Here is a 13,964-nt window from a genome sequence, read left to right as displayed (position 1 = left end):
GGGCCTCTTTGTCAATTAGCAGAAGAGAGAGGGAGAGGGAGGAGAGAGAGAGAGAGACTCGTTTTATAGCAACAATAAATTTTCCAAAACTACACTCATCAGTAGCTGCAGAAGCGAGTCTATTAACACACAATATTAAGGCCTGATATTTACTCTGCCTGCTAAATGTAGGTGCTTCTCTCCTGAAAAAGTGCAGAGCTCTAGGAATACTAATCAGGGGGTTCTTGCTCTGGCTCTGCTGCTGCCTGGCATGGCAGCTCTCACTCCCAAGGAATTTTACCCCTTGACCAAAGGTTTCTTTCTGCAAGGCTCCTCCAGCAAATTGGCCCAGTGCCCACCACGGAGTATGGAAACTCAGGAGGGTGGGAGGGAGACAGGGCTGGGCACTCCAGGGACAGGATCCAAGCAGGACCAGCTCCTCCTTGTCCCTGCAATGCTCTGTGGGTGCAGGTGTGTGTGGGACCCACCACCCCATTGGGGTTTGGCTGCACAGACCCATCCTTATGTTCTGCTCCTCGGTCCTGGCTGTCCAGCACTATCCAAAAATAGTTTATTCAACTTTTTTATTTTTTTAATCTTTTCTCATCTGCTGCCAAATAATTTATTTCTGGGCATATTGTCACAAGTAGTTAACCTTCTCTGAGGAGCTTTGAACTACAGTTACCCCCTGAAATGAATCACCAATCTTTTTTCTGTCACTTGGCAAAGAGTGCTCACCAATATAATTGTTTCCTAGCTGACTTTCTCTCATTAACTAGTTCATGCCTCAGCCAAAGGAGGTGGTTGGGCACCACCACTCCTCCCACAGCACGTGAATCACCAGGGAATCAGTCCCCATGTGGGGATGGGCTTCTCATCCCAAATAGTCCTTCCAGGTTCTTTCTCCCACCAGGGAGATGTGAGAGCAGAGAGAGGCACCAGGCCCAACAGCACTTTTCTCAGGGATGAGATGCTTTGTGAGGCACAGTCATTGCCAGAACCCTAAAAGCTTCAGCTGTAATGGCTTTCCTTTGGGATGGACTTTCATTTGGGATGGACCTTTCTTCTGGATGTCTTTGAGTATTCAGGAACTTCACGAGGTTTTATGACAATCTCTGCAGGCAGGGGAAGGGACAGAGCTTATTGGAAGGAGTTAAATCCCTCCCTAGAGTACCTGCTTTTAAAAACACCTTGCAAAAGTGCAAAGTACCAACCTTTTTATCAGAAAACAAATATCATTCCCATTCCTGTCGGCAAACACCGCAGCCGCCGGATTTTCCTGTACGTTGGCCATGCCCACCATAGCAGCCCCTGCTCCCTGTGCTCAGCACACCAACGCTGGGGATTCATGGCTGAGGCAGGATAAGCACTGGGGAAGTAGCTTAGAAATTTGTCACAGCCTGTCTGACTTTATGTTGCTTGAATAGACTCGGGGTTGGTGCTATCAGAGGGAATCCGGAGTAGCTCCCGCAGGTGACCTTAATAGCGACAGTAATCTCTGCTGCTTTGACACATCTATCCCTGTGTGATGATGCAGAGGAATAGCTAATCCTATAAAAAGCAAGCCAAGCTACATGGGATTTCTGGAGTTTACCCACAGGGCATTTTTATTCCATTTATCTCCCAAATTTCCCTCCTTTCCCTCTTCAGCCAGGCCGAGCAGAGGAGAACGGTACAGCTCTGTCCTCACACGTGGTTGACAAACACCATGGCTGCACACCTAGAGATCCTCTGGGGACAGGACAGAGCCATAAACTCTGGGATGAGGCCCTTGGCAGGGGTCCTGTGGGCTGTTATCACTGAGCAGGGCAGGATGTGGGATCAAAGCAGCACCTGCTGCAGAGCCATGCAGTAACGGAGCCCAGGCACCGCCCATGGGACAGGTGGCTTTGCCTTCCCCCACCTTTACCCCTGTTTTTTTTCCTTCTCTATGCCATTTTTTCTTTTTTTTTTTTTTTTCTTTTTTTTTTCCTTTTCTGCCACTCACACAACCCCCTTTCTCTTCCTGCTTTACAACTTTTTTTCTCTCTCTGCAAAATAACAAGGGAAGGTGTAGTATCTCCCTTTGTCCTAATTTCCTTGTAGAACTGATTTCACTGAGAATTTCTGTGTTACACACACACCTGGCACTGATAGGGAGATGCACTGCAGGGTGAGTGACCTTAAACAAGTAGGGAAGTCCTTACAGCAGCATGTGTTCTCAGGAAATTGTACAAATAATGGTATCTGAAGTCAGGTTTCTGCCAGGAGAGGTGTTTCAGCAGAAAACTGTTGTGACAGAATCTTGAAAGCTGGGAGGAAAAGCAAGAAAAAGCACATATGGAGAGAGGCAGGGTTACACAGTCACTGAAATTGTGTTTTGCCTTCACCCACCTCATGGCCTTTTGCTCCATGACTCCTTCTTCAAGGCCTGGGTCTTGTAAGTGCTAAGAGAAGGGGTCTCTGCTGGGGAAAAGCCTCATTGCTCTGGGCAGATGCTGAAGCAGCCTGACAGAAAGAGCTATAATGATAAAGCAGCCCCAAAGGCTGAGGCATCCCATCCCCAGGGCCGTGACTGTCTGCCTCAGAGATCTTTCTGCAGGTCCTGGTGCTGCCGGGGGCGTTCCTGAGCAAATCTGGGCTTGCTCTGTCCCCTGGGGTTTGCTAATCCTGCCTTTCCCAGGAATGCCTGTCTCCAGAAGCAGCAGGGGGGGAAGCTGAGGCACAGAGGTGCAGCTTTTCCCACAGCACCTTGGGGGATGCCATTCCAGCCCCTCCATCACTGGGAGTGGGCACGGCCCATCTCAGCCCATGAAGGTCTCATTTTCCACTCCTGCTCCCACCATGTGCTCATCCCAGACTCATGGCCGTGCCTTCTGCAGGAGTTACTGCTAGAGACAAGGATTTAGGACACCTGGGACCTGTTTTCCCTCATTTCCTGAGGAAAGGGACACGAGCCAAGCTCTGTCCCATGGCAAGGAACTGTAACCCTTGCTTGTATGTGCCACCTGGTACGTCTGTGGGAGCAAAACTCTGCTTGCCTCCAGAAGCACAGCTGAGAGAGAGCCTGACCTGTGGTTTGAGCACAGGAAGAGACACAAAGAGGCTCAAACCTCAGCTCTGAAACACTGTGGTTGGGTGGTGTTTGCTTCAGTGCCCCTAAAACACAGAGAACTCACTGCCAGGAGAGGCTGGGGAGACCATCCCTGTTAGGCAACAAGCAATTACAAAAACAAATCACCTCCCTCTGGGGCTCTTCCCAAGGGGTTTTCTAGCAATTCTGGCATTGAGCACCAGTATCAATCACATGCCCTGTGCTGGCCACCTCTGCTGGCAGCAGAGCTCAGCAGCAGAGGTGAGATCCGCACCCTCCCTGTCACACGTCCCCTGCTCTCACAGCAGGGACGTGTGAACTTCACAGCTCTCTCTGACCCACTTCAATGCAGGTGCTGTTCTCAGAGAGCAGCAGGAGTGATTTCCTCCCACAGAGCTGCCCTGGCTCTCCCTGTGAAAGGACAAAGCTGCCTTGGGGGTCTGTGTTCCCCTCTGGGAGCGGCAGAGCTGGGGAGCCACGCATGGGAAGCAAAGAGGCACCTGTTCCTCTCTGGGCTCTTGTCAGGATGCTCCCCCCTCTTTGACATTTTAGAAACCCCATTTCTAAGAGAGACACACGTGATGGAGAGATATTTGGGTTTCACTTCTGAAACCCAGAGATTTTGTGCTTCGTCGTGACTTTTCCCTGCAAATGAGAGCAGGTCCCAAAGCCAGGCTCAAAAACCAGAAGGAAAATAAGGAGGAGTTCCAATTAAAAGTGAAAACCTTGTGACAGTTTGGCTGGTTTCGTGGTTTTGGGAACTTCAGAAGTTTTTAACAGTTGGGGTTGGCAATACTTTTAAAATATAGGGGAAATCTTGACTTTTTATAGAGTCTTTCATCTGGGGGATCCCAGCTGCCTTCAGTGACACGGCCACGTGGAAGGTGAGGCTGGCAGAGCCAGCCAGAGGTTCCCAAAAAACCTTTAGCAAGGAAATGGGACCTTCACCAACCCCACCCAACCAGGACTTTTCAGAATCATTGCAAGCTGCAAAATGCCAGCACAGATCCCAGCCCCAGGGACTTTGCAGTGTGGGTCTGTCCTCGACCCTGCTCCCTCAATAGCTGTTTCCAAACCACTCTGTTTCTGTTTCACCTGGATGAAGGGGATATTTCTTGTTTTCTCAGGCAGGAAGCAGAATTCTAGCAGCAGGCTTGATTTTTAGGCAAGTCTGTCTTTGTGTTGTCACTGAGTCAGAGTGGGAAAGCTGGGAGATGGTTTGTATGCAGGGATATGGATGGTGCATCTTCTGGAGATCATTTTCAGCACAAACAAACACATTATTCTGTTATTATGCAATGATGAACATGATTTACTGGGTCTATTTATATAAAATTAAATCATTAGCTAATGAGACTACAATTTAATCTTAATTTTCACTGATGTTTTTAACTACAGGAAATTGCCAGAAACACACAAAATTCATCCTTTGCCATGGTTAAATGATTGAGAGCCTGGGTGGCTCCCCCATGCCAACCTGAGGGCAGTAGTTTAATGACCCATTCTTTCTACCACATCTGAGGACATGAGAAATCTCTCCAGAAATTAGGAAGGCACAGGTGCTCGCCACTTCTCACAAGAAACTGGTTTCAGGCCAGCTACCAAAAGACTTTTCAAAGAAATCCATCAAACCTGGGCAAGGAAGAGCCACCCAGTGCCAACTCCCAGCACTGAGGAGCCCTGGTCCAGGGTCTGGAGCATTTTGAGATGCTGCTGATATTAATCCATCCAGCAGCAAGGTTCCCCATTTGAACCCGGCTGGTTTGCTCCTGGAATCCCATATAGAACACAATGGTACAACAGACCTGCAGTATATAATTATCATGCTGTATCTGCTTTCATATCACAGGTATTTTTAGATGTGTCAGTTTGAAATCTAGGATTTAGTGCACAGAGCCTAATGGATCGTTCTTTCTTTCCCCCTCTTTTAATGTCAACTCTCAATATGCATGAAGCAGACATAAAAGCACTTTTGTGCAGGTGCTGTGAATCTCTCAGCACAGATGACAAGGGGAGATGGTTTTCTAGATTCATTGAGCTTCAGAGCAGACAGAGCTCGATGATCCAGCCTGGGCTCCTGCACAGACACAGCTCAGGTTTCCCCCACAGCTCCTCCATGCGGTCCATACCTGCTCCCATTAAAGGCATGGCGGGTTTGCAGCATCCCCCCCAAAATGGGTGACCCAGAGGCCTCCAGAGAGCTCAGAGGCTCTCTGGTGAGCTTCAGAAGGGGAGAGGCTGGAGACAGCCCTCCCTGGAGCTGTGGGTGTCATGGTGGGATGCAGGGAGGAGACTGAGCTGAGATGGTGTTTTCTTGGGATTCTGCTGCTCACAGTGACTCCCAGATGTGTTAGAAAGTCTCTTTTCCCAACCTGGCACTTGAAAAAGGAGTCAGAACTCTTCAGTTCTCGTTCTCAAGGTTGTTTATTGTTTCTTATCTATAAAATTCTTTCTCCTGTCCAGCTGAGGTCCGTTCAGCAAGACAATCAGAGGCACTCGGTCTGCCCCTGGGGTGGTGTTATCTTTTTATACTAAAATCTACATGTACATGATTTACCATAACTTCCCAGTACCTATCACCTATGTTAGACAGTGAGCTTCTACTCTAAACCAATCTAAAAATGCCACCATCACAGCAGAAAATGGAGGCCAAGAAAAAGAAGGAGAAAGGCTGGACATGCCCAGATTCCTCCATCTTGCCCCATGAACCTCCATTCTAAAAACTCCAAAATCTACTTTTTCACCCCGTGATAACTTCGCTATCATTCTACTTAAACTGTCGTGGCTTGCAGATCCTCATATAAGGTTGGTAACTTTTTCTGTGGGTCATAATCAAAACTACAGGGGCATCTTGGGCTCTGTGGCAGGGTCTCTGAGCGTCCTGGCAGTCCAGGACAGCCAGAGGGATGTCCTGAATTCCAACAGTGTTTGATCAAGTGACCCCAATGGCAAAAAGGAAAAAACAATTGGAGCATGTTATCATCTGAGTTTTAATTTATCAAAGTGGCATTGCTATGGCATAGTTCTGGATATGCTCTACTGTTGGATTAGATTCTTTTCTGATTCAGAGATGGGGTAACTGAGAGGCATTTTAAAACCTTTTATTCTATTTTTAGTCTCATGTGAAGGGTGAGACAGTACAGATGTTATAACTCACACCATCACAACCAGAAGCCAACTATTTCTTAATTACAATACACTATCAGTGTTTCTTGGCCTATCAGCTTTAGCTACACCATGCTGTAAATGCCTTAAAGCAAATCATCTAAAATCCCCCCTCATGAGTCCTACTACTACAATGCATCTTTCATAGCTGTACCCACACAACACAGAACCCACTAGGTACTGACCTCTGAGAGGTTTTTGGCAGACACATGAGAAATCCCTTGTTTTGGGAGCTGACCCTCTGATAGCCCAGGTGTCTGAATTACTGCATTATATGATGCTGGTTATGTTTTACACCACTGCAACATCTCTGGCCCCTGGACATGGCTCCAGAGAGACCTGCAGATTCTGCAAGCACAGACACACGTTCCCTGGGCTCACAGAGGTGTGCAGACCCCATTCAGGTGGGGTGCAGTGAGGTTAACACACCTTTCCTCTCAGCACAGCTCCACAAACACGGCCCCAGGGCAGGTTCATCCCAGGGATCCTCTGGCATGGCTCACTGCAGGGCCAGACAACCAAAACCAGATCAATTCACCCTGACCCAACGTGGCCACCTGGTTATTTTGCTGCTGGTTTATTGTTTCTTAGTGCAAACTTCAAAAGAATCACAGAGGCTTTTTTTAATCTGATTTTTTTTAAACTAACTCAGTGTCAGCACAGCATCAGAGTAAATAAAGGGGCAGCTCTGACTGCAATTGTAGTACCTGGCACACTGGCAATTTTTGATTGTGTGAATGATGCTCTGGGATTGTAGGAGAGGCATAACTGTGACAGAAAAGAAAATCCTTCTGCTTCTTTAAGCTGTCACTACCATAGAAGAGAAGCCCTTGTGGAAACCAATAATTCATGGGAGCAGATTTTCAAAGTCCCCCCATTCAGGCATTTCAGCCCAAGGTAAACAACTCAGTTCTGGTAGTTAACCCCACCCTGTTTGAGGTTGAAACGAAGCATTTTGTTCCAGTATGTGGTATTTACCTAATAGCTGTTATCAGGCTATTAAGAGATCCCCCTTGCACCACCCACAGCACTGTGCTGGATGTGTCACCATGGGTCCCACAGCACAACCAGCCCTCCAGGAGGAGTCACTGAGCAAACAAGTAAAGAACAAGGCAGTCAGAGATAAGGGCGAGATGGGGCAGGGCAAAAAATGTATATTTTCATGAAGACATGAGATTGTTAGGAAATAAATTCATAGAATTGTAGAATCACAGAGTGGTGTGGGTTGGAAGGGACCATAAATACCATGGGGAGGGACACCCAGGCTGCTCCAAGCCCTGTCCAGTCTGGCCTTGGACACTTCCAGGGATCCACAGCTTATGTGGGCACCCTGTGCCAGGGTCTCCCCACCCTCACAGAGAAGTAAAATCCATCTGGAGCAGGTTTTGTGTGCTGGACGAGCAGACAGCACTGAAGTGGATTTGACACTTCCCAGCTTTTACCCAAGGAGCACTTGGGTGACACTGTGCTCCAGCACACCAGGAAAAGCTCATCTAGGAGATGCTGGAGCTTAGGCAAGGCAGACAGCCGTGTGAGATCCTCCTGGGTGTCCTCTGTGGTGGCAGGCAGGGACAGGCTGTGACAGCACCTTGCCCAGGGCAGTGGGTTTGGTGGGACCATGTTGTTCAGCTGATGTGGGGAAGGGAAGGTGTCGGAACTCAGTACATCCCTGAGGACCCCGCCGGGGGGCTCAGAGACCCTGGCACACAGCCCAGAACACCTGGGGATTTGATTATAACCCTTGGAGCAAAATACCAGTTTTGTATGAGGACCTGAAAGTCACACAGGTTTGAATAATGTAATAACAAAATGATCAGAGGGTGAAAATGTAGATTTTAGGATTTTTTGGTATGGGGGTTATGGGGACAAGATGGAGGAATCAGGGCGTGTCTAGCCCTTCTTCTTTCTTTTTCTTGTTCTCCATTTTCTGCAGTGATGTTGGCACTTTGGGATTGGTTTGGAGTGGAAGTGCACTGTCTAACATAGGTGATAGGTATTGGGAATTAAGTGTAAATATGTTATACGTAGTTTGTAGTATAAAAGGACAACACCGCCTTGGGGGCGGTCAGAGTGCCTGTGGCTGCCCTGCTGAGCAGATCTCGGCTGTGCAGAAAGAAAATTTTATAGACAAGAATTAATAAACAACCTCAAGACTGAAAGGTGAAGAGTCCAGACTTGTTCTTCAGTTGCGTGGGCCCGCGCAGAGACATCCTGCACATCTTGGGGCAGCAATTATCAACAGCAACCCGAGAGGAAGGCAGGTCCCAAACCCACCCCTCTGGCCCTGGGTATGGCCCCAGCCCTGCCCTCACCCCTCAGAGCCCTGCAGGCTCCTGCTGGGGCTCCCAGGAGCAGAGATGTACCACCAGCTGTACCACACTGTGGGTGATGCCAAGTGCATTCTTCAGGGGAGATAACAATAGCAGTTGGTCTATTTTTAATTCAGTTCCTTGACAGAACATTTAGCTGTTCCTCTTAGAGAAGAATTTTGTAATGGGTTCCTATCATGTCAATTTGGAAAGTGTTCCAGCCTCCCACTACTGAGAAGTGTAAAACTATTGGCAACATATGGCATCCCTGTGGAGCTATTTAATTGTACAAAGGGCTGCCAAAAGATAAAAAGGGACTGAGAAAAAAAAAAGAAATAACCAACCAACACAACTACTACTGCTGTGTTCTTCCCCTTTCAGCATCTAACAGCAAAACAGCTTGTTACATTTCCTAAATCCCTTCTCAAACAAAGCTGGGCTGATGCTTCCCTGCTTAATAAGCTGGGGACTCTCATGGTGTAACTAGGGATTTGATTCCAACCCAAGTTCCCAGTGGATGAATTTTGATCCCAGTTGGGGGTGGAGGCTGCCCAGAGTGGGACCCTGTCCTGCAGCCCCAGGGCCTCTTGTAGGCTCAGCCTTGGGGATGGGCAGTGTGTGGGGCAGGAGGAGCCACGGGCAAGGTGGGGGCTTCGGATTAAGCTGTTGTGGTGTATTCTTGTGTTGTTGACAGTTTAACAGCTTTACAAACAATCACTCCTGTCTCTGAGCCCACTCCAGATGCCTCTGCTAGGCTTTTCCCCAGATATCCCAGCAGGTTTATGTGGTATTTGTGAGGTGCCCCAGATGATGGATGGAGGATGGATGGATGGATGGATGGATGGATGGATGGATGGATGGATGGATGGATGGATGGATGGATGGATGGAATCTGACTCCATGCTCTTAGAAGGCTAATTTATTATTTTATATGATATTATGTTAAAGAATACTATACTAAACTATACTAAAGAGTAGAGGAAGGATACAGACAGAAGGCTACAAAGGATGATGATGAAAACTCATAACTCTCTGCCAGAGTCCTGACACAGCTGGCTGCGATTGGTCATTAAGTAAAAACAACTCACATGAAACCAATCAAACAATCACCTGTTGGATAAACAATCTCCACATTGGAGTCTGAAGGGGGCAGGGGCAGTGTCAGGGCAGCTGAGGGTGCCCTGATGTGTCTGCAGCTCAAACTGCACCCCAAGGACAACCTGAGGCTGTTGCTCAGGGCCTGTGGATGTGCTGTTGTTGAACTCACTGTTGTACAAACAGAACACATCTCAAGGGTCCCACAGAGCTACATCAATTTTATGGTGGTTTTTAGGAGGGTTTGAAGGGTTTTCTTCATGGCAGCTGGCAAACATCAGCTTCTGAATGTCTGACTGGCCTTCAGGCCACCCTCACTAGGTGTGGGCATGGCTTTGTTTCACCCCTGCACTCCATGCTGGGCAAAAGTGGTTCTGGATTGAGGATCTCTGCCCAAGAAAGGCATCAGCACCATCCCTGGGTGTGTGCTACCTTCACCTGCACCTGCACCAACACATTCTGTTCCATACCCAGGCACGTACACAACACCTTTCCAGGGTGGAGGCAAAGTAGAGCAGGGAACAGATCTCTCTTTATTTGCTTTTTCAGCTCACTGCCCAGGAGAAGCCTCCACACCTTGGGGACACTCTGTGTTAGGATCTCACATCCACAACTGATCCCTGTCCTGGGGAAATGCCTCTCCTGCTCTAAAAATCTTCATGAACAGAGAGAAGAAACCACCCTGGTGAAGGATGTGAGGGGACTTGAAGCCAAACCAGCCCCCAGTGAAACAGGCAGCAAGAGAGCTCCTTGTGTCAGAGACTGGAAGGCTGCAAGAAAATTGTGGCACCGTTGAAATGCTAGTGAAGGGAAGGAAAAGCATGAAAACTCCAAGGAATCTCCATGATTCATGTTGAATGGTACAAACCTCACACAGCTGTGGCATGTTTGTGGGTAGAGAGGCCAAAGCTCCCTCAGGGTTTTGTAAGGGGACACAAGAGGGGGTTAAATGGAAGAATAAAGAGGGGGGGGGAAAAAGCAAAACAACACACAAGGCAGGGAAGGTGTCAGCCGAGATCTCTTCAGATTCTTGAGAGAGAAGAGGTGGAAGAGAAACCAAAAATATCCAGTCTGTCACTAAAACCGCCCCTGTGCTGGAAACCTGGAGAGGCACAGACTGCAGAGCTCTGTGGGAGCAGCTCCAGGTTCCATCCTCACCACACAGGCAGGTCTAGAGCAGGAAGACTGGATCAACTGGATCCTCCTCTTGGATGGCAAAAAAAAAAGGATTTTCAGAAAAACTTTTGACCTCATTTCCCATAGTCAATTTTACCAATAATTTTCTCATTTTGCAGGTGTTGGACTAAGGCTGTGATGAGTCCTCATCCTCCTCATCCCCATCCCTGCCAAGAGCAGCCTGAGGGTCTCTGGGGACAGTGTGGCTGTGACCATTCTTGTCCTCCCTTCCACTGCTGGCCCTCCCTGGAGTGACTGAAAAATCCCACAGGGAACACACACTCTCATCCCTATGGAATATCCAAACAAATCTTTGCCTGCTTTCTGCTGTTCAGCCAGCATTTCCCGACAATAAAGGAAGGAATAGCCTGACAGACATATAAACACCTTGACTGAGATGTAAGATCTGAATCCCAGAGGTTTTCCTGTCCTGAGCCCAAGTCCCCGAGGTGATTTGGGAACGTTCTCCTGTGATCCCAGCACACACACGGGGTTTGGCCTCTGTGGGAGGAAGAAGCCTGAGTGCATTACTCCATGAAGGGCTGTTCAGCTCCCCACTGGATGCATTATTTATAGCAGGACCTGCAGTAAATGAGTGTGTGATGAGCTCTCAGATGGAGCCTTTGTGCTGGCTCAGTCCCACTAATGCAGCCTGTGGAAAATCCCACACAAAGGGAGCTCCAATAACAGCACCCACAGAACTTCCCTGTGCTCCTAAGATCATTCCCTGGTAGCTTTTGCATGAATTGGAGCAAAAGGTGGCATTGTCAAGGCCAAGTTAGTCTTTATTAGTGCACGTTGGATTTCATTAGAAAAAGCTTTTATTGCATGGCAAATAATCACATCTGGGAGGTCTGATAGGGAAAAATCACTGCCTAAAATCACATTTTTGGTTAATCAGAGGAGTAACAAATGCTGATTTAACTCACTTTCCTAAGCTAGGCTGGACCTCATTAGTAAAGGAATTATTTCACTGTGAAGGAAGTTAGCAGTTCAGACAAAAACTAGAACTCTTTTCTTGACCAAATGCTTTTCAAGAACTCATCTCTGTCCTTGTTTCCTTTTGCAGCAGAGCTGGAGGAGCTCCAAAGACACAGATTTATGTCCTAACAGCTTTGTGTCATGGCTTGGACAGCATTTGGGAAACCCCAGTGGCACCTGCAGGATGTACCTGGCAGGACCCTCAGGACCATCAGCAGAGCTGGGGTTGGACTGGGCCCCCCACAATAACTCCTCAGTGAGGATGCCCCATGTGGAAAACCATGAGCTGGGGAATCTCTGACCACCAGAGATGGTGAGTTCACGTGTTTCTCTATTGATAGGATCCTCCCCTGCCTTTCAGCCATCCCTTTCTGCTGCTCCCACAGCCTCCCCTTCCCCCTGAGATGCCTTCTCCCATCCACCCCAGTCCTACACCCACTGGAATTCCCTCTTTCCTTGGTTTCACCTCCAGCTCTGTGTGGCACAAGGAGACTCCTGTCCCTCCTGGAACATCCCAAAAGTGTTGGGGACAGCACAATCCTGAAGGAACACAGGACTGGGTTGGACATGAGGTGCTGGATTAGCTCAAGGAAAAGCCAGACCTGGGTCCAGGTTTGTGTGGCCCTAAACTCAGGGATATAATGTTATCTTCTTTTTGGTTTTTAAAATGGTTTCATCTCAGTATAAATTGGGAAAGTCTTTGATGTGTCAGCACTTTTCACTGGGATGAGAAATGCTTTCCACTGGACACTAAAAATGAGTGGATCCTGTTGTCTCACCCTAGACTTAATATTTCAGTGAAAGAATTAATCTCACTAAAACCAAACCAAATCAAACCAACCAACCAAAAACAAAACCCAAAAAATGAACAGCACAAACCAGATGAGAAACACACAAACAAAAGAGAGGATGGGAAAGGCTGATGCAGGATGTCCTATTTTGCTGCAGATTATCTTTGTGTGGATCAAATCTCTCCAGGCTCTCTTCTCTAACACTGGCTCCCCTTAAAACTGCTTTTTCTTTGCTTGGTTGGGCTATTTAGAAGCCATCCAGAGACACTTTTAGGCACCTGAGGAATGTTCAAGTAGAAGAAATGCAGAGCACAAACCTCAGTTTTTTGCAGAGAGGTGTTTTTTTTTTGTCAGATCTAAATTGCAATATCAGTAACCTCAGCTCTTTTAAATAAAAATCCAACCACAGGAACCACGTGTGCAGGGGAAAAGGCTGCTGATTTCTCAGAAAGGTTTCTTGTTTCGGTTCTTACTTTATTATCGCCATCAGATTTTGCTGTTAGGTGAGCAGGTGAACAAGGTTGTTCTTATTGCTACAAAATAAGAGCAGAAGAAGGGAATCTGACTACTTTTTCTTCAGCTGCCCAGTAATGTTAAAAGTAGTGTTTAGAGTGTTCTTATGGGGAAGGGCCTGTGGTCATCTGCAGACCCTGGAACAAAGGTTGTTCCATCAAATTTATGGCAGAAGTTCCCAAAACTCAAGGGGAGTTACAACTTGCAAATTTATTTTAAATTAAAGAATCCCAGATCACACAGACAAAAAAGAAAGCAAGATGGAGGAAATAAAAAACCAAAAAAATTAGTGTTTTGCTTCAATTTTCAAGAAAGAGGCTGCTGCAGGACACAAGGGCACAGGGACGATCACTAATGGGCATGAGATTTATAAAAATGGAAATTTCTCATCCAAGGTGAAAGCAAAACTGAAAGAGCTTTAATGCACTGAAGCCAGGGGGAACAAATAATCCAACCCAGACTCCTAAAAGAACTGGCACATGAAATCATGAGTCCACTCTCCAGGATTTTTAATACATAAGTCAAGCAGAAAAATGACAAGCCAGTTTTAAAAAAGAAATAAAGGATCCAGGCAACTGGAGACATCAACGGTATGCAAAGCTCAGAATAAATTTGCAAGGAAAGAATAATTAAAGACCCGAAGGTAAATGGAAAATCGGATCAAATATAACAAATAAAACACTTGGATGATCCTGACAAGGGAAGTAATAGAAGCAGAATGAAATGTAATAGTACAAAGTGCAGAGCTGTGCACGCTGGGAGTAATAACACAAATTTCTGCTTGGAGCTTGGGCCTCATCACTTGGAAATGGCAGAATAGGAGAGAAAGAGAGAGAGCTGTTTCCACTCCTCTGTCACAGGGGATGGGGAGCTGCCAGCATG

The sequence above is a fragment of the Ammospiza nelsoni genome, chromosome 12 (genome assembly GCF_027579445.1).
Source record: "Ammospiza nelsoni isolate bAmmNel1 chromosome 12, bAmmNel1.pri, whole genome shotgun sequence".
Lineage (NCBI taxonomy): Eukaryota > Metazoa > Chordata > Aves > Passeriformes > Passerellidae > Ammospiza > Ammospiza nelsoni.
This window is presented reverse-complemented; position numbering follows the sequence as displayed.